Source organism: Falco punctatus (genome assembly GCF_963210335.1).
Source record: "Falco punctatus genome assembly, chromosome: 2".
Classification (NCBI taxonomy): domain Eukaryota; kingdom Metazoa; phylum Chordata; class Aves; order Falconiformes; family Falconidae; genus Falco; species Falco punctatus.
Window position 1 is genome coordinate 36,634,589 of NC_137581.1, and position 21,974 is coordinate 36,656,562.

A 21,974-nucleotide genomic window follows, 5' to 3' on the forward strand; every position below is an offset into this window, starting at 1 on the left:
GGCTTGAGACTGTGTTTTAGTCACTCCCTCAGCCTCAATGAATAGTTCTATTCAGTAGCAGGTGATTATCCTTAGGAGCAGGACCTATATGCACTCTGATAGAAAGCTAGTAGAGACACCCTACTGTGAGTGTTTTTTTGGCAAGCGTCACCAGAGACTTTGGCAGCCTCTCTTCCTCTAAAGTGCTACTGTGCTTTTGCATGGTTGCATTCTTCATGCAAACAAATATCAATGCCAACCCTAAGAACATGAAGAACTGATAATAATTATTGTTTTCACTGCTGGATAGCAAAGAACAACTGCAACATTGAGAAACACCATGCTTTCTGAGCATTTTTTTAGAAAGTGTATCTATTTCCTTTAGCTTAAGTAACAAATTCCAGTTATCTGACAATGTATTTGAATTTTGTTTTCTTTATATACATGTACATTTTGCAATGGATTACATTTTTTAATTAAGGCCCCATGTGGTTATCAGAATAGAGTAATTAGTAACTTCCTATAACAGCTTTATGTTCATGTTTGTGAAATAATGTATTAGACAATTTTAGAACAAAGTAAAATAAATTAAAATGTGGAATGTCTTAAAGATCACACAGTTTGAGCCCAAACAAAATGTTTCTTTTATTCTTTTACTTCATTCCATGTGTAGCAATGTACTGTTAGCAGATATATGTTCATATAATTTCAAAGCTGAAAAATGTTAAATCGCTTGGATTGATAATATCTCTTTACAGTATTTCTAATGCTCACTTAACCTGTCTTCCTCTGGACTACATTCTGAATTTTTAATTCTGGGAAGAAGGGCAAAACAAGGTCCACAAAAAAAACCCACTGTGATAAAGAGATGAAAGAGTAAGAAATGCAAATAGGAAGAGACATAAAAGGGCAAATATTTTTAGAAACTGAATAGAAGCAACACATCATCTATTCATGATGTTAGCAGTGAAAATTATTTCCAACTTTTATAGCAATGGGCTATTGTTTGCATGAAACATAATAGTCTAAAAAATCACTTAGGGCAGGTGTCTGCCTAACTTCTACTAGTGTTAACAGCTGTTGGGGTGGGAATAAGCAGAGTTTTATTGCTTGTCCACTTGTGTACAGGCTGCAGTTCTTTGCAACACATTCCCTTCACAAACCTTGTTGGCCAAAATCAGGGAACAATAAGACCTGTTCACAAGAGGGGAAATCCCCTATCTCTAAAAAAGATAAAATGTTCTTGGCAAGAGGACTCCAAAGGTTTCTGAGACACTGAAAATTTATGCTGGCCTGAAGGCTATGCTGTGCCAAGCAAGCACAATTTATTCTGCTTGTGAGGAATGCCACAGTGAGTATGCGGGAAGCAGTAAAGGTTCTGCTAGGCAAGGTGAAAGTTCCCATCTCCTAGAGTTCTGGGTTGCGATACAGGAACAGTTTAGACTGCCAACAATATGTGTGGTTAATGAGTAGCCTTGGTTCAAAAATCTCAGCAGCAAATGACTCATCTCATGCATCACAGTACCTCCTAACCTCCTGATACTGGCTAGAAGCTAGACAGACCAGAGACCTATAGGCGAAAAATCTTATTACGAGCTCTGAATTATGCCATATTCTAAATGTACCAGGGCTGACAAGGCCGTGTAGGTGGAAGTTGTCACTCCTACTATACGCATCTTCATTACTGGAATCCCCACACTCATTCTTCTTGACTCCAAGCCTTTTGTTTACAAATGAAAAATAAGATCTCTAATTTGGTAATTAATTCTCAACCATGTATTTTTGACTATGTATTTTGTTACTTACAGTTGGCATACAGGGTTTTTCTGGTCAAAGAGTCAAGAGAAAAGAGATAGGCAAATAATGACATAAAAACTAACCACTAGTTAATTTCTTGTGGCTGTCTCCAACACGTAACCAGCATATATATGTATAAAAATCACAGTTTTAAATTATTAGGGCCAGCAACTGGAAAGCAAAGCAGGATACTGATTATTTCTATCAGTGGTTCCCTCATCATTGCTTTGACTCACGCACAAGGCCTGTAGTTTTTATTTGTCTTCAACAATCTACTGATCAAATATTTATCCTCTTAGTTCTCTTACCCTGATGGAGGAATTCCATTGGCATTTCCATGGGAAATTGCACTTCCTCAAAAGGAATCGAAGCCCAAAGTTTTCACTATCTCAACCATGGGATGTTTGATCTTAAAACTTCCCATTTGTTAACACCTTTTCCCCCACAATCTCTCCAAATACTTTTTCTCTCAGATGGTGTAAATTAATAATGTCACCAAATTAAACTCAGTGTTGTTGTCTTCAAACTAAATGTGAATGTTGGTCTTTCTATTTCAACACTGTAGAATGTTTACATGTGCCTTTAAGTTTAGCAGTTACTAGTTAATCTATTGCAAGGCATCACCTCAGTCATAGCTAGTCTCACTTCCTCTGCAAGAATTCCATTCTTTTTCACATCAGCAGGAGCTTTGGAGGAGACACTATCTAAATATTGGCAAAAAACTTAGAAGTAAAAGGACAGAAATGAACCAGACCCAAAAAGCTTTTTTTCTGACAAGTCTCCCAAGACACCATGTCATCTGCTTCTCAGAAAAGGGAGCCCTACAAAATGTGCAAGTCTTAGAACAGAGGAATATTTTCAGCAGTTTGGAAGATTTCAATACAAACTAAAACTTCAAACTTACGAGTTCCTTGTACGAAGACATTATTATTTCTCTGTTTCTACTGTTTCTGCTGAAGTAATTTTACCTGATACATACTAGGGCTGTAATTGCCTTTTGAGGGAGCTGCTTCATGAGGGAGTGTTGTTCCCTGATAGACTATTACAGCCAGCTCTGACTTTTTTTCACTCCCATCTGATTTAGCTCACAGTTTATTGCTCTCTAAGATAATGATACTGCACTTGACACAAGTATCTTCTATTCTCCTACAATACAGTCATCCAGGTAATCCATTTTTTCACATATCAAAATCTTCCATTGAACTGGTGATGCCTCCTAATGCTCTGGAGTTCATGACATTTATGCCAAGGTCATCAATGGAATAGCAATAAATTGCCATCGATGAGGTTTCTGGATCTTAGTATTTTTCCTTCTAACAAAAGCTTTTCTCTAAGGAATGAACCCTTGTTGGTTTTATTCATAGAAGTATTTTCAGATGTTATCAGACAATGATCTGAATTGCAGTAGAGATTGCCCTGAGGAAAAAAAACCCTCCTCAGACATGCAAACAGGTGGCAGCTCTGATATGTCACTGCCTGGATGTCACTGAGATATCCTATTTCTTCAATTGTACCTGACACCAATTTAGCAGGTTAAGAAAGGAAGAAATATTTTTTTTTTTAAGAAAATATCCAAAACCAGTAGCAGCCCATGAACAATACATGAAAATCTAATGATTTTAGAATAGTTGGATGGAAAACTTAGGGGTTAGTAAGTATGTCTACACTAGGAAGCAGTATAGTACAACAGGGGTGAATTTGCAGGGCGAAACCATTAATCCAAGCCATCTGTCCCCTGCAGTATAAACATCTTAGATGGGGTACTTTAGAAAAGCTTAGAAAAGACTTGAAGTCTTGTCCTATACTGAAATGCAGGGGGTGTGTTCCTATGGCACAATTCTTCACCTACCATCCCTGTAGAACATGCAAGGCATTAAAAGGTATTCTTCAGCCATCCTCTCAGTAATTACAAGGCTGGCAAAAATATAGGGTGAAAAATCTCCCTAGAAATACAGTGACTTGCTGTGTACTGACTTTGACATGTAACGGGAGACACTGATGTACATCTATATCTAAGAACTCTCAATTTTTACCCAAGACATACCAGTTAAACCCACAACTCTTATGACATCTTGAAAAAAATTGTCTTTGGATTTGTGTTAGCTACTTATGTAAATTAGGAGAACAAACACATCTCTTTCTTTTCACAAATTCTTATATACATTTGAATTTTTAATGTTTTTTATTTGACATCTTTCATATAATTACTATCTTGTTTAAATATCACTGTGCTATTGCCTGAGGTAAATGCAGTAGAAAATCACTATGTTCAATGTTACTGTCTTATAGTTTCATCCCTTCTGTCAAACTGAGAACTTTTTTTTAATTCTGCAGGGAAATTTTTATTTCATTTGCTTGTTCATTCTTAATGTGGATGAATAAGTTGCTGGTTATCTACTTACAGATATAGAAAATTTCCTGTGTCAGTTAGCCAAGCTTAAAATGGATCTATGCACTTGTCATTGTCACAGGTAGTTTGGGGTTTTTTTCCCACTGCACAATAATGAAATGTAGAAAAAATGCACAGTAACTTTTGTTAAAAAATATTTAAATGATTGATAGTCAAATCAACTGCTGTTCATTCTAAATCACATTCTCAAACTTAATACAGACTAACTTTAGGAAAGAACTGAATCAAAGTTTTTCTCCAGAAGAGCTTGAAGTGAATTCAAAAGGTGAGTGTCAAGCAGGAATCCCACTTTCACATATAACAGCTGCAGAACAATACAGCACAGTGCTTGAAGTACTCAACAGAAGGGGGAACTGGGTACTGGCTTCCCTACCCAGTTTACATTAAGCTGCCATTAGGTAAAAAAACTTACGGTGATGACAAGAGTATGGGAAGAGTATAGACTAGAATGAAAGTCTACTCTTCTCTGTTCAGTGCAGTACTTTATGAAATAGGAGAAATGTTTTTATTCCAGATCTCCAGCTTCTGTGGCAATCACTAACCACCAAGATACTGTGTGGCGAGGCAGACTCCTAAATAAGGTTCAGCCTCATCCAGGCAATTATATCTCAGTTAGGTTCTCAAATTGGAAGGGAAAGGGTGTTTAGACACCTATTTTTATCGTTTCTAGTTAACTGATCTTGAAATCTCCCCGCTCAGTGCTCTAAAATTTGTATATTCCATTCTTAGGTGCCTGATCCAGCAAAATTCAGTTCCCAGGACACAGTGAATAACCTACACTGGCACACAAGGTTTCCATTGGAGCTCATCCTTAGGCTACAACGACCAATTTAGGTATCCACATGTGAAGGTTTTGTACCAATTACATTTGCAAATCTCTGATATCACTTAGGAGGTGACTAACATTTCCACTGGTAATATCCCCACTATAACTAAGCTATTGCCAGAGGCCATGCGTATTAACACTGAACTTTTGACAGCACTAAATTGGTAGGTGTCTAGATCATTAGATTCAAAATTCATAAAATAGACATTACTCAGTGTACTCATAGCAAAGCCTGAAACACATTCTGAGTATTTCAGCTATACTGGAATATCTACAAGAGCTTTGGCAGAACCTCAAATCAGTCAGATCTTTGAGATGGACCCATCTAGATCTTTTCCCTAGAGTGATCAAGGGAGAAGGAGAGTGAAAACACAGAAAATCCAGGCTTCAACAGTCTTTCAACTAGGAAAGTTGTCACTGCCTCCTCCTACTCCTCTAACCCTTGGCAATCCCCAGAACTTCCCTATCTCTCTGCTTGCCCAGATGCTCTCCAGGAATGTTCCAAACCCCCATAGAGAGGGAATCCACATGGCCCACTAATTTTGAAGGAATATAAACATAATTTTGAATAGTAAATAAAAATAAATTAAACAAGAAAAAAAATCTCTGAATAATTTCGTTTTGAACCTTAGTAAGAAACTGATCTTTACAGCAGGCAAGTAAATGTCCCATTTTTTCCTGGCACTCTTATTCACCACCTCTGAGCACACCTCAAATGTGCTGGCAGCTTTGTATCCCAGGCCTGTCAGCCCAACACACCCTTACACTAGACAGCAAGGTTAGCATCTAACTCTGCAACGCTGCAGCAGTAGTCGAAGGCTGCAATACTAATTGGTAACACTACTGCTCTCTTAAGAATGATGCTCAGAAGCCCAGAGTGCCTAAAGAAAAACCGACATCATGGCTACAGAAGTTATCTGAGACACAAATTAAGAAAAGCTCAGATTTCATCCTACATTCAAACTCATTTGGGTTTTTTGTTTGTTTGTTTTTTCAAATTTAGTACTGCCAACAACGTTTACAGGATTGATTTCATAAAGGGAGTTTGAAGTCATTGATTTCATATGGACATTATTTGATCTCATAGGAGCAATGAAAAAAAGGAAAGGATTCTATGCAGAAATGTTTATCCATTGGTATTCATCTCTTAAAGCTTTCTTACTCTGTGATAACGTGACCTTTGTATTTTCTATTGACCACCAGACTTGTACTCAGTATAATACTGTATTTAAATATTAATGTATTAAAGTAGATAACTGTACCATATGTTACCTTTTTGTTCCATTTCTATCTTAACTTATACTAGACGGTTTAGATTAAAAAAAAAATATGAAATATGTCCTTGAAAACTTGTAACTAGATCTTTATAAATATTACAAAAACAATAATTTTGCATCAGTATGGTGAACAAGTAGCAAAGTGCCTGAAGAATATAAATTGAATGTTCTCTAGAAGAATCGGTAAAGGTTAAAATTCATCATTTTAACTGATAGGCTTTCTTTGGGAAATAACTGATGCAGTGAATACAAAATACTATGATAATTTTGTGTTTCTTCTCAGTGTTGTTTTTTTTTTCTTGAAAAACAGCATCTCTTAAATAATAAAGCATATCTTTTTCCATTCATTCTAGAACTAAAATTTCCTACAGTGCTTGTTTTCATACACAATTGATAGTTTTTTTCACTTTAAATAGAAACTTTTTATCTGAATGGAGTGAACACTTCTGTCCATTTCAAGAGATGCTGCAAGCCTATAGGAAATACACCGTGACATAGATTTTTTAGAAAAGGATTTAACCTATGTGGTATGAAGACCAGTTGCAAAATACCACATCTACTACCACAGTTTCCGTAGTGATTTCCAGACTGTAGCAGACTGGAGGCTGAACTAGAAAAACAGGCATAAATACAATTTAATCTAGAAATAATAGCAGTATTTAGGAGCACCTGTTCATCCCAGACACTGTACCAATGCCAGTAACAGATACCTTTTCAAAGTCCTACCATCTACTAAGTGAAGTAGAAAGGCACTGCCATCTTCTATGGTTAGGAAATTGAATTACAGAGAAATTAAATTACTTTTTTTCCACAGTCAAATAGGAATATTGTCAGAAAAATGAACCCAGGTCCGTTGAGTTTCAGTCCAGATCATAAACTGGACTTCAGTATTCCATCAAGTAACTTTACCCTGTTTAACTGTTATTCAAACTGCAGATTAGCCTCCTGTGCTGATGGCCTGAACCAGCTAACTTGCAAGTAAATCAGGTATCAATTCATGGAGATGAGCTAATTCCAAGTAATATTATTTCTTTCTACCATGTCAATACTTCAGCCCACAAAAGACTCTCAGTACAATGTGCGTTGTTAATTTGGGGGTTGAATTGCTTTGCTGATTTAATACTTACTACATGATTAGACTGAGGTAAAACAGGGCATACAGGGTCCACAGTTGTACTTAGCATTGCTGGCAATCTGACTATCACTGGTTCAAACATTTCCAAACTTTCTCCATGACATATTCATTGCCCACCCTGAGTATCAGGCATTCCATGATCCCCAAGAACAAGCTCTGTGGCAGACAGACCCAGTAGCTTGGCACATGACACCATTTCGGCAGGCTAAGAAAGGAGCTGCAGGTGCATGTACCAGAGTCCCATGTGCAGAAGCTGCACTGTAGCGCTGCAGGTTGGGGATGGATTTTGCTTTCTTAATTTACCTTCAGACAGACATATTACCCCAGCTCAAATCTCTCCAAAAGTTCACCACAAAAGGCAAAATGACTGTGTGTTTGTGTGAAGTTCACCCCTAATCTTCACATGAGCTAAGAATTATTCCTGCTGTCTTTACATCTGTCTCTTTTTTTCCCCCCTTTTCTTTCTGCAGGCTATTCAGATAAGGATTTTCATTGTCACTATTCCCAGTTTACTCTGAATAAGTGGAGTATATGAAAAAGCAAAGCTCACAAAAGAATGACTTGCCAACACTGATACCACCATTGACTTGAATTTAAAGCTATCACACAAGGACACTGTTAACATTTATCCCTCCTCTCTGCAGGCCGACAAATTAAAATATTACTTGAAGTCTCGGATCAGTTTCTGCTACAGTGTTTCATTTTGATTGATGTCCTCTATTAATATCAGTGATGCTAGTTAGCTTTAAGACACCCCAAAGGGTAGTCAACTAGTTAAAACTCCAAATGAAACTCATGCCAGGTGTTCAGCCCCTTGAAAGTTTTGCTGAGCATTGACAGAAGACCTTATCAATCATTACAATTTAGCACTTTCAGACCGTCCCTTCTAAAGGGAGTCAGTTGAAGTACCATCTGCTCTTCTGCTTTTAAAACTCACTGGTTTCCTCTAAGGCAGCCGTTTCACTTTTGAAATTATGAATCTTTTGCAGGAGAGTGATGGGCTGCTGAAGAAAACTTTTTGTTTTAATAATCAGCAGTTCCTATGATGCGACAATTTTTGTAGTGCTCAGGGCCTTTTACAAATCAAAAGGAATCCAACTAAAACAGTAATTAATGTCAAATGACTAGTCACATACGGCCCTATTTAATTAAAAAGTTCTAATCTTTGATTAAACCTCCTCACACATTCCTGTGACTGCAAACTGTTGTCTGAAAAGAGAAAGTAATTGGGCACATAATCTATTGTGTCTTCTAACTGACACCTGCTAATTGTCTCAGCAGCAAATGGCAACAATTTAATTTAGAAAGTTAAAAAGTGTATCTTAAACATTAATCAGATTTTTTTTTTCTGTATTATGTATTCCTTTGCTATGTTGGGAAGATCTCGTCCTGAATTTATCCCTCTAAGAATTTTCTGCTCTATGAAAATTATTCCATTGTTTTTCAACAATATGCCTTCCTATAGTAAAAATAAAACATGTGATTTACTGGTCCGTTATTTTAATCTGCAGTTAATGTTTTAAATGCTATTAATCTTTAATTATTTCTTTTCCCTAAATATTGACTAACCTGCACAGCAGCTGTTGCAAGCAGGTTTCTGTAACCACAGCTTACAGGAAGAAAACCAGGAGGAATGAGCCACAGAAATTACCTCCACAGGAATTCTGACTAATTCAGAATTTCAGCTGGGGAATAACTGGCAGCTATAACCACCTTCAGTGCTACGGTGAAGGACCTCCCACTTCTTCCTCATCCTCTTGGGATCTTAGCTTCAGCACTAGCAGTACAAAGAAGACCATTAAGGCAAGAGAGTGTCTCAGAGGAAAGAGTGTCCTTTACCAGCTTCCACCCTTTTTTTTTTTTTTTTACTCATCAGTCTAACTGTGATTTAGCAAAAATTATAGTCACTATTCTGTCTCTGTTTACTGCTGAGATGCTCTTGCTTTCTAGGCTTATGGCTAATCTACCAGCTAGATTTTTTTCCTGTCTTCTATGGCATGATCATTTGTTTGCAGTTTTTCTGAACTAGAATTGTGACACTCCAAATATATTGGTACTCCCAGCTGAAATTCCCAACAACTATTTTGTCTGCTTTATGTCTTATTTTACCAATATTTTAAAAAGTCCTTTGGCATGTTGAATAGAGCATTCTCAGGAAAGAACACTGCCACTGTACTTTGATAGCACATGTTTCAAAAGCCATGCATAATCCCCAAAGAAAACTGCTAGGTGAAGTGCGTCCACAAATACTTTTTTATTACGATGGCTTCAAACACAGCAGAGTTCTTATACCTCTAGTCAAAACTACATACTTGGGCACAGTCTTTTTCAACTTTCTCTGTGGGTCCCTGACGAAATTTAACCCTGGCTGGTAGTTAAGTACCACACAGCTGCTCACTCACTCCCCCCTCACCCAGAGGGATGGGGAGGAGGGCTGGAAAGGAATGTAAAACTCAAAGGTTAAGATAAGAACAATTTAATAATTGAATCAAAATAAAAATGAAAGAATAATAGCAATGATGACAACAAGTTATAATGAAAAGGGGAAGGAAAAGAATAACATCCAGAAGGAAAGGAAGAAAGGAGCATGTGGTACGCAATGCAACTGCTCACCACCCACCGACTGATGCCCAGCCAGTCCCCGAGCAATGATCCGCCTGCCCCGGCCAACCCCTGATATATATACCAGGCATAATGTCCCATGGTACGGAATATCTCTTTGGCTACTTTGGGTCAGCTGACCTGTCTGTGTCCCCTCCCAGTTCCTTGTGCCTCTCCAGCCTTTTTGCTAACAAGGCCTGAGGAGCTGAAAAGTCTCACATCAGAGCCAAAACACAGCACTGCACTAGCTCATAAGAAGACAATTAACTCCATCCCAGATGAAACCAGGACAGTCCCAAATACATTTGGACCCCCTCCAACACCTGGAACTGATATGCTGCCACTATAAAGGGACCACCGCATCCCAGTTGTGGTTGTGAAGGTGACCATGTGGGACGGCCTGATGGCCTGTGGGCATCTTCTAACTGAGTTCTACAGAGAATTCTAAGTCCACTGAACAGTATCTATTCTTTTCCATCTATACATGTCAAAAGAAAGTAAAGAACTGCTTTCACTGTTTTACAGACAAAGAAACTGTAGCACAGCAAACAGAAATAACCTGTCCAAGATCGCAGGGCCAGTCAGTGGTAGAGTCACCAAAAAAACACCTGTCACCTGATTTCCATATTGCTCTCTATGGTCAAAATACAAAAATAGTTATCTATCAATACATGTGAATGTGTAGAAACAGATAAAGATATAGATAATCTAGATAGCTTTGTGACTTTTACTACAGCAAGCTACTGCAGCATGCCAATAGAATAGTACATAAATACAGCAAAAGTCTTGAATAATTTTTTTTTACATAACCATCAACTTTCAAATATCCAAATTTTGTCTCCTTGGCCAAATCATACCTTTTCACCATCTACAGCATCTTCAGTTATTCATCTTTTTTTCCTCCCTGCTTCATGCCTTCATTATCTCTAACCTGCTGTGACCTCTTAGCCAGTATAACCTTCTTCCCTGTAATCTCCCTTCTCCAGTCCACTCCAAACACTGCAGCCAAGGTTATCTTTCTTGTTCACTACTCTGATCGTGTCAAGTCATGTCTCAGTCTCTCAGGTGGTTTTCCATCTCATTACAGTACAAGGTCGAATTTCTCCTCTGCAATTTTAAGGCTTTGCAAGAGTCTGCCTTAGCCTACCACTGGACTGAGTCCTTACTTTCCTGGCTCAGATGCAGTTCTGCCTACTGTGAGTATCCATATCTCATGCATGACTTCCAATTTCTATTCCCAAAACTGTTTTCAGTGCCTAAGATACCCCCTCTGCTTCATCGTGCCAACCAACCACACTTTCTTCTTTCAGGTCTCTTTATGTGTTCTGTGCAAATTTGGTTATGAGTGCTTTGGGGCAAGTCTTGTTTTTGAAAATACAAGGCATTTGTGAAGTTGCAGGTCTAGCAATGACATTGAAGAAATAATAATTATGAAATTTACTTTGTTATCTTGCACCACACTGTAAATAAACATACGAAGTAGCATTTAAATGTATTCAGACTACGTGAACAACAGAAATGTTTCCAATTCTCTTTTCCTCCAGATTTATACTCAAGCAAAGGAAAAGAAGTAGTGGTTACTATATGCTTGAGTCACATATACTTGACAAATTTGATTCCCTCACCAGATTGCCTTGCCTTTGAAGGCTGACCACAACCAGCTGATACATATTTAAGCCACAGCCTGGACTTTATCAGGGGCTAAAGCATACTTTTGATTCTCATTAAGACAAGACCCCTGACAGCATGCTATGAGCTCTGTGACTCTCAAAAGAGGCTTGAGCCATAGTTAATTCCGAAATAAATATGCTGCCTTTCAACCAAACAGCTCCTACTGCAAAAAAAGGCAGGCATACCTAAATCTGTAAAACAAAAAAGAGGAAAGCAGACTGTGGAAAGAAATCATAAGCAAGGCTTAATCAATTAAAAGTGTTGGGGAAATTTTATGGCAGCAGTTTGATCTCTCTTCTCTCTCAAAAAAGAAAAAAAAAGGAGAGAAAAGAAAAAGAAAAAAAGAGAAAAAAAGCCACAGACACAACTGAACCTTTTATTCCTAGGAGTTCCCTCAGGCAAGGGGCATTTCAGCTTTTTATCATACAAAACTTTACCATAATTCATCTATTAGGCAATGAGATTCTATAATCTATTGTCAGTTAAATTAACATCTGTAAGTCTTCACTGATGATGATGATACATTGCCAGAAGCATCTCAGGGCAACTGTTTTCAGTTTCATTGGCAGAAACAGTGAGAAATGGAAGCAAAAACTTGCAGCAGCAGATCAGTAACTCTTTCTAAAGCAAATGTGGTATAAGTAATCCATTTCTTTAAGCTTAGCTATGAAAAAAACTAATAGAAGAGATGAAATAAAAAAAAATAATAAAAAAGCCTGGCCACACAAGGTTCACATCTTGATGTGTAATTAACTTGATTAATTAGCAGTATGCTTCTTAAACTGTAACATGTATATGAGTTAAGTGAGAAAAAAAAATCCACTTAAAAATTCTGTATCTGGTGCTACTGTGGGAAAACAATCCCCCTTCCCAATTTATCAAAGTAATTGAAACAGCAAAAGAGATAAAAATGTGTCATCATCAAGTGATATAGAAATTAATCTGCTTGAGAGCTCAACACGTTACACTGATCACTAGCTGCCTAAATCCAAACATGCCTTTCACATTATTTGTGACATACACTGCATGCATCTGGAGACATAGACTGTAGTGCATGCCACCCATCTATCTGTTCTAACAATGCTGATAGAAGTTTGCTTACTATTCTTTCTTTGAAACACAGCAACAATGCTAGAAATGTTTACATCTACAGTTAAAACACATTTGTTAAAATTTGATGACACCTGTTAATGTCAGGTAGTAAAAATATACCAGAGACTCTACTCTCCACTTTGTGGTGCTAGTGAGTCAGTGTTGGTAAGTCGTCTAAATATTTTGATTGAAAGTATCTATTTAGGAAAAATAAATAAATCAAATCAAAACCCATTGGAAAAGGCTACTTTTTCAGCATATCTCTGAACCAAATTAGAGCAATATTTCAGTGTAGCAGCCAAGTATACTTACATACTTAATTTTAAATAGTTTGCATTACCTTTTACTGAGGTAGTTTTACTCTGGCTGGTATGGTAAAAATCTTATAAATTATTGATTGCAAACTAAATCATTGTTGTACTCAACTATTTTAAGAACTAGACTCAACCACCCCATATTTTCAGTATCACAGTGTGTACTTTTGCTGCCATGGTAATCAATGGCAAAATTCTATCTAATTTCAGAAGGATGAAGATAATTCCCCATGTTTGAATTGGGTTATCTGCCTCCTGGACTCCCTTTCTAACAAATTGAACACATTTATTCAATGCAAATTACTCAAAGTATAGCTGGAACTGAATTTTCATTTATGCTTTTCCAAAAAATTGTTGTATGGACAGAAGCAACGATGTAAAGAGATTCTGACATTTTTACTTTAAAGGTATATGCCTTTGTTTAGGATCTGCCAATAGTCATCACTAGTCCTTCCCTCATGGGTCTTGGTTTCCTTGTTGCTGTGGAACATAGCATCTTTCAATTTAACATTCCAATTTTGTCTCTGTGTGATTTTCAGTGCTGCGGCATTTAGAAAGGATTATAAAATCTCAATACTTGTTTATTCTGCAGGTCAACACTCCCAACAATTGTCCTGGTACATTAGAAATGTTAGCTGCATTACTGTTAGTCTTGACACCTGCTATTTACCCCACAGAAGGGAAAAAGCACATGCTTTTATCATTGTTTTCTTCCTAATTAATTGCTTAAACATGCTTAATACCAGAAAAGGCCTGTGAAGCCCAATGAGAATTTGTTCTGTTAAGCAGGGTAAGAGTTAGGCCTTGATTATACTATAGCCGATCATGAAGTGATTTAATAATTATAAATTCATGCCAGTCATGTACAACAGAAAGTCCCTCAAAAGTATTAGCATTTGCCTAACTCTGTTTATTAACCATCTTTGTTTCCTTCATGTGATCAAGTGTGAACAATAAACGTTGTATTTCTTTTTGGTCTGCTGACTGTAAGAATAATATATGGATTAGAATCTGCCAGAGAGAACCCACACCTTCAACTCTAAATGAGCACACTGAAAAAGAATACTTTCACCAAACAGAATAAAGAGATTAAATATTAATCTGCAAATGAACTTTAGTTTCTTAGTAGAGGCTATACACTTTGTATATGTGGACATTTAGTGATGTATTGCTTAGTTCTGCCAGCTGTAACTCTATTATTTATTTTAAACTCTTTGAGCTTGACAGCATAGACAACAATTTGGTCTCTTTGAGGTCTTTCAAAATCCTCCTGTGAATCTACTCTGTATTTTTTACAATTTTTCTTTTATGCACTTACTTATGATAAGTGGCTTTTCAGAGATTTGGGCCCAATTCCCAGGGTACTGTTTGAGACAGTTGCTGTTTACTACAAGACAATAAACAATGGCCCCTGTTTATGAACTCTCTCCCATAAAGTCTGTAAACGAAAGAGCTTGTTATATGAAATGCTTAAGAATGGTCACAAGCTAAAATTTAGAATTCTCCTCACTTATTGATTTAAAAAAAACCACCAACCAAACAAAAAACCTGAAAGAAGTTGTGATTTAAAGTTCATTAATGAACTACATGTGTTTCTCTATAACTTCACTTCCTTGGGGACTTCTTCGATTTTTGCATCACGTTGGGCCAAATGTTAACAAGATGATCATGTAGGTAAAGGCTAAAATCTGGCTGTGATTTGAAGATCCTTTAGTAGAAAAACTCAACAAGTAGCTACTTGGCAAAGTTCTGCAAGAGAGCAGGATGAGGATTACAGTCATAACACTGTAGAGACAATTTACGTCTGCTGAAGAAGTGGATGTTATACTAACATGACTACAGACTTTAAAGATGAGAGACAATGATCAGGAATGCCACATTCTCTTAGAGAAGAATATAGCAAAGCAATTTAAAATGCACTTCTTCAGCAGCTTTCTGTATGATTATGTCTTGTAATAAGAGCTTAATAATGTCTCAATTCGGACATTTTAGTGACATAATATATTTCATACAGCTTAGATCCCTGACACCATATATTATAAGTGACTTTATCTTTCTTTTGGTCATATGTGGTCTTTTCTTCTCTGACATACAGGATTTTGATAGACATACATCACTACAGCAAAACAACATCTAATTTTAATGTACCAAGCAGTAAAAATTAATCTATTTTAATTTTGTTCTGTCATCCTTGCTTCAAAGAGAAAAAGTTTTAACAGTGTTTTGTCTTAATAAATTAAAGTTTCCAACATATAAATTTTGCTATACATTTCCATTAAAGCAAGCTAAGTAAAAAGAAAAGCTTTGCACCTAAAGCAGAAGAAATGGTCATTGTTTCTCATGGGATTTCATTCCACTGTATCGGATCTGTCCACCAAAGGTGTCAGGTCCTTCTCCAGATGAATTATATTTATGGCAGACTGCTCTACCAGGACAAAAAAGCAAGATCGTCAACCACAGTCTTCACAAATGACTCAGTCTTTTTAATACCCTGAATCATTAAGCACCTTCAGATAAGGGTGAGATATTTAACTTGACTGATACACCCTGAGACAGACTTCATGCTCTCACACGTCAAGTGGCAGCCAGCGTTACAGAGTAGTCGCACTGCAGCACCCTGTCAGCCAGAGTTTCCCATGCAATGAGGGTGTATGGCCTTGCCATTACAGAAATAAGAATATAACTGATGCTGGGTCATCATTCACTGCAAAAAAATGGCATGTTCTTGTGCCCCAGAGATGTTTAAATACCCTTATTTTAGCATTTAAATTAAATAGTTAATTAAGAAGTAAATTTTACTTCTTCAGTGAAACTTTAAATAGCAATCCTCCAAAAAGCATTTAATTCAGGTTTAATAGCAGTTACTACATATTAAACAGGAACTAGTTATTAAGAGATACAGAAGTAAAGAAAAGAATAAAAATCAATTATATATTCCCTACATCTGAATAAATATATTTAAAATAACTATCCTTTTTTAGTAATGTAACTGACTCATTAGATACAAATTAAACACCTGTAGTGTAGACCAAATCTTAATTTAAAATATTACCTGTCTTAATATAGTACACTCCCCTTTACACACTACAGTGGACACATTTAGTGGAACAGGCAAATGGCAGAAGTAAGCCATTTAAATACTTAATGATGGTGCACATTAAATAAAAACTGTCTGCAACATATATTTTGTAGTGATTTATTTGCAATTCAGATGTTATCTCTAGATGTATGTAAAGCTGTTAAGTCTGCTAACTATTTAAGATATTATAATAAAACGAAAATTGTAGCAATTCATTTATGTTAATTTATTGACACTATAAATTCCTCAGGGCAGCAGCCATGAATACACTTTCCTGTATAAAACTAAAAACTGTTTTGGCACCTAACAGATAAAACTTAACAAATAGAAATACTAACTAGGATTTACATTTGCATGGATTTTTTTTTTTCTGTTTCTCTTTCTTTCTCTATTTTTTACATAGGTAATCCAACAACATGTACTTTTTCTTTTAGATTTCCAGAGTTACACGTGATTTTATGTACTCATCAAGTTGCTTTAAAGCACTTTACTTCCAGGACATGGACACATTGCAATTTTAAAAAAATCAAGCCTCTTTAAATCTTTCATAAAGACAGATAAATCCATTAAGCATTTTTAGTGGTCTCAAGGACACAGTATTTCATATTTTAATTTTAGGATGTTTTTGCAGCAGGTTATAGGATTTTTTAAATGTTAATTTTGCACCTTGGTTATTACATTTGGTTCTGGGTTTTTTATAGCACTGGATTCTGACTAATCACTTATGACAAGACTGTAAGACAACAGTTTGCCTGCAGAAAGGGGGATGCATAGCAGCACCATCCCAGAAGCAAACAGAGAAGGGAATTATGGCTTTTAGAAATATAATTTCCTGTCTTGCTTGCCCCTGGCTCTAAGGGGGGCTCAAACTCCTACTGCTCTGTGCTGGCAGCCAACTGTCAGGTCAGCTTATCTCAGATGGCCAATGTGTTGAGGGGATGAAGCCAAAGCCCTGCATGTCCCTGAGCACCGGCTGCCAATGTCCCATCAGGACAGGGACTGGTGGCCCCACACAGGCTGCTGTCATCACTCTCCAGCTTTCACTGTGACCTGCAGTCCCACTAGCTCATGCCAGGAAGAAAGCCTTCAAGTCTTCCTTATTTTCCTGCGCGCTGGGGACAGAAGTGTTTCACAACCTATTTGGCACTTAAGGCCACTGAAACCAATATTAAGTCCTCAGTTTGGTAGGCAAACAAGGTGAAGCAATCATCTGCTACCCCATTATGCAGCTGTAGCTATACTGGACACATCAGGCAAAGAACCTCATTTTGTAATTCCTGTGAGCACCTGGAAACTCCTTAGAGGTGGGGCCCTCCCTGAATCCTCACCCACCATCGGAAAATGAAAGGGACCTTCATACAAAGAAATAGGTTGTGTTGCATCTACAGACGTGTCAAACTTTGAAAACCTCATGCTCTAGACAGCCTTGCCTTGCTGCTAATTGGTATGTTTTCCTTTAAAAAGTGAAGATTCTAACCTTTTACTTGACAGATATGTAAGCAAAATGCCACATAACATTTTGAAAGCTTATCTATAGTCTGCTGTTTACGAGTCTTGTTTATGTTGGAGCTCACACAGGAGGATACAAATGAAAAGGGTTAGCAGGAACAAAACTGAGTGGTTGGTTTCAAATATATGTGTAAACTAGCAAAGAAAGGTTTTTACCTACAGAAAGTCTAAAGATGCTGCTCCCTTTTAAAAGGCAACCATACAAGTGGGACGCCTGGCTCAACAGATTTTTTTTTATTATTATTATTATCATTATTTTTATCATTATTTATTCCTAGTTGTGTCCCTGGACTTTTGGCATGGAGAGTAGAAACAATTTCATTACCTTGGGGTTACTTGGTGTTGTGGTTTTTTGGGGTTGGTTTGTTTGGTGGTTTTTTTTCCCGCTTCTTTCTAATCTTATGAAATTGCAGCTAGGAGAGAGTAAATGGGATTCCATTTCTCTGTGAGATTTAGCAACAGAATTGTTTACAGTGTTGCAATCAGTCATGTTTAAAGTGGAGCTACTAACTGCATAACTGAATAAGGGCATACTTTTGAAACAAAAGGGTTGCATAACAGGCAAATTCAGCTTGTAGAATCTTTAGTAAGCAACGTATAAAAAAATTCATAAACCCTAGGGACAGTTTGCAACGTTGTCAGTGGGTGCAAAATGGTAACTTAGAAAAACTAAAATGACAAAAATATGGAAATAACCAACAATCAGAAATCTGGTTTAATTCTTTTTTTTCTTTTTCTTTTTTATATTTGGTTTTGTTTCCAGTAGAAAATTTATCTCCTGCAAATTTATACACAGAGATTAATTTGTACTTAGAGCTCAGGCTTATTCTCTTCAGGAAACTAAGCACTGCACTTGGAAACCAGAAGTTTCAAAGACCACGATGTCTTCATCCCATGTGGGGAGTAACTAATACTAGCAGAGGTGAATTTCTGTGGCTCGGGAATACTCAGTATTTTACATGTAAATTATTTTGGAGTCTTCCTCATTCCTCTGCTTCCTGCCACTACTTGGAGGTGGCAGCACCAGCTCTGAATTTCCACAAAGACACAGGTCTTGCCTTCACAACTAAATTGCTGACCTGTCTGACTGTTGTTACAGCCTTCAACCTCTAAGTAGTGCTTTACGAGGAAAAAGTGATACATTGAGCTCTACCACAATTCCTTGGCTACTGGCAGTAAACATTAGCTCTGAAGCAACTGTAATACTGAAATACTAGAAAAGTGAACAATAAAAACCTACCGTTCCGTAAGAAGCAACACCCTGATGCTTAAAGTTTGGGAAAATATTTTGAGTAAGTGACTCAAGCCTCCTGCAGCTTGAAGGTGTGACATGTGGGAAGCCTGTGATATTCCTGTTAAAAAATTATTGGCTCTGCTGTGCTAGCCAGAGATCAACTTGACTCAACAACAGGATCAGCCTGCTCTCAATAATATTGTAACTTGGAAGGTGCAGCAATTTTCTTCTTAAAGGAGGTTCACTGACACACTATATTGAGATCACTTACTGAATTCACTGAAGGGAATTCTGAATTACTAATTATTATTACTAATAACATTATTAATAGAATATCTTCATATTATTAGAGACATTCCTGCATAAGAAACATGAGAAATATCCAGAAGCTTCCTCAGACTCTGTTGGGTCAGCAGTCTTGTTTGGTTAATCTTTTTGTTTGGTTGTTTTTTTAAATGAAGAGAAGGAAAAAGATTTGTTCCATACCTAATCTCAGTAAGCATAATCTTAAAGACTGGTAGAGCATCCTTCTTACAGTTCCATGCAGCACATGCTTTTGCATTTGACTGCTCTCAGGAAATACACCTGTCAAGACTGTCACCAGGGCCCCCGTTTTATTTGACTTTTTTGACCTTTTGTATCATCAGATATGTTCTTCTTGAAATATTACTTTAATTTTGGCTTCTCCAACTTTGTTCTCTATCAGTACTGTACCAGTACTTCTATCTGCACAATGTATGCCACTTAGGCAGATCTTTGAGCTGGATCTGCTTCTACTTTTTCCTTAAAGCAAGCACTACCAACACTCCTGGAAAATTTTTAAACCCTAAAGATCAGATTTTACTCCCCCCCCCCCAAAAAAAAAAAATAAAAAAAAAATCATGGAGCAACCAAAGTGAGACAGAACAGAAAAGGTGTAGAGAACATCCCTGGCTCATGCTGCTGTGAGTCAGCAGGTCTGCTTGTCCCATGTACAGTCTCAGTCCAGCAGCTCCACAGGTTTGCAGAGTCCTCTCCCCAAGCCCAAACATTTTCTTTCCTTCCCCTCTCAGACTTGAATAGCCGTTCTCTTCCCTGCTTTTCTCAGCACTTTCTAGAATTTCTGCTCACTCTGGTCTTTTTATTTTCCTTTCCTCATTCTCCTTTTTTATCCTGCACCTCTCTAAGTCTCTTTGCTCGTGCATTCTCAAGAAAGGCACAATCTCCCCCCTTTCCAGAGTGCCGCCTAACCCAGAAGGGAACAAGATGACAAACATCTGTACTGCCACATAATCTTTAAAGGACATAGAAGACATTAACTTACAATAACTGCAGATAAACTAAACACCATCTACTAATCTAAGTATTTAATAAATTGTAATTACTTTTACCAATTTCTAAACAAATATTTAAATTGTTATAATAATAAAGGGTGGATGTACTCTAATCTCTCACAAATTTGTCACAAATAATTCACAAAACAGATTTTCATCAGTAAAGTACTTCACTATTCAGTGAAACAAAACATATTGCTGATCTCTACAGGGTTTAGTGCAATTTACCATGAAAACAAAAATTGCCAGGTTTAAGAAAAATCCATAAAAAATTTGCTTCATAAAAGTTTCTAAATGCTTCAGAGAATATCCTTTATTTGAAAATGAAAATATTTTCTATTCTGTGTTACAAAATCTAATGTCTGTACTTACACAGTGTATTCTCATCTCACTGGTAATGTAAGTGCATGCATTATGACAACATGACAAGTCATATCATATGATCATATTACTGTGCCATATCATACCCCTAGATTATCATCATGTCATAAAAGAATGGCTAAAATGTTTTAATTTTTAATGTTCTAAGTTGTTTTTTTTTTTTAAAGGAGGCTATGTAAGGAAACAAACAACTCACTTGGCCATTACCTTTGTCGCTCTATCATTCTGCCCAGTCACTTTGTGACCTACTGGACAATTTCAATAAATTTTGTAAGTGGGATAGGTATTTCAAAGGTGATCATAGTTTAAATTTCATTCCAGTTGGTGGGTATGTATGGGAGATAAATTGATACCCTGAGAGAAGGAAAAATCACCACTGTACCTTTCCAGGCAGCTGCTGCCTGGCCCAGCAGCATGTCTTTCTCAGCCAGCCACTCACATCTGCAGGGTAACCATCACTGAAGACACAGGAGGAAGCTGGCAGTAGTGGAAAATTAAGAGACACACCTGTAGGAAAATGGTTTTCATTAGCTCAATTGCTCTTAAAGAAATTGCTTTATTTTTAAAAATCATTAAGAAAACTTGTACTTAGTCTGTTTGAAACATGCTGGGTTTGATCTCAATGTGTCCTGTTTTCACTGTGATAAAAGAAAAAAAAAAGTTTCTGTATCTGTGCTAAACAGTCATCAGCTAACATGCCTGAAGAGAGGCATGAGAATCCAAGTCCTAAGCCACTCACCTGTGGCCTAACAAGTCACCCTTTCTGTAAGCCTAATGAATCTTTGTGTGTGTGTGTTTGCTTGTTTCCAAAATGACACAGGTAGAACTGTAAACGTAATACTTCCCAGCTAGATTGAAACCATAGGTACCAACTTTTTCAGTGACAATCTCAGGCTTAGCTCCTACTTGCTAATTTCATTTGCGCAAAGTCTTTTAAAATCGCCCTGCACCTCACTGGAGCACACTTTTCCTGTTCATCTCTCTTCTTGGACCCTGGCCCCTCCATTAGCCCACTAACATCATTTACAGCCCCTTACCTTCTTTTTCCCTTACCTACTGCACTATTATTTCTTACTCCCTTTCTCAGCAACTATCCTCTTTTCTACGTCCTGCTGGTGTGGACTCACATTTAAATTGACATAAAACTGCTTACACACAGAGTGACAAAAATATTTTTATCTATTGTTTTGTTGCTACTTTGAAACAATACTGATAAATGGAAGAGATGTCCTTTTAATCTATGTAAGTTGTACTACTTTGCTGTTATGGGATGAATCAGATCAGTGGAAAGGTTTCTATTGATTTCATTGAGTTTCTGGACAGCCCTCTTTACACTTCTCTAGATGTCGTATAATT

The 21,974-nt window shown here is 37.1% G+C and overlaps 1 long non-coding RNA gene across 1 annotated transcript in view; it reads right to left on the minus strand.

Moving 5' to 3' along the window:
• LOC308059126 overlaps positions 1–21,974 on the minus strand; it is an 87,304-nt gene that overhangs the window by 61,505 nt on the left and 3,825 nt on the right. The window contains exon 2 of the long non-coding RNA XR_013926140.1: positions 1–21,125. This exon is cut by the window's left edge and continues 15,130 nt beyond it. This is a non-coding gene — a long non-coding RNA (uncharacterized lncRNA). The remainder of the gene's footprint in view (positions 21,126–21,974) is intronic.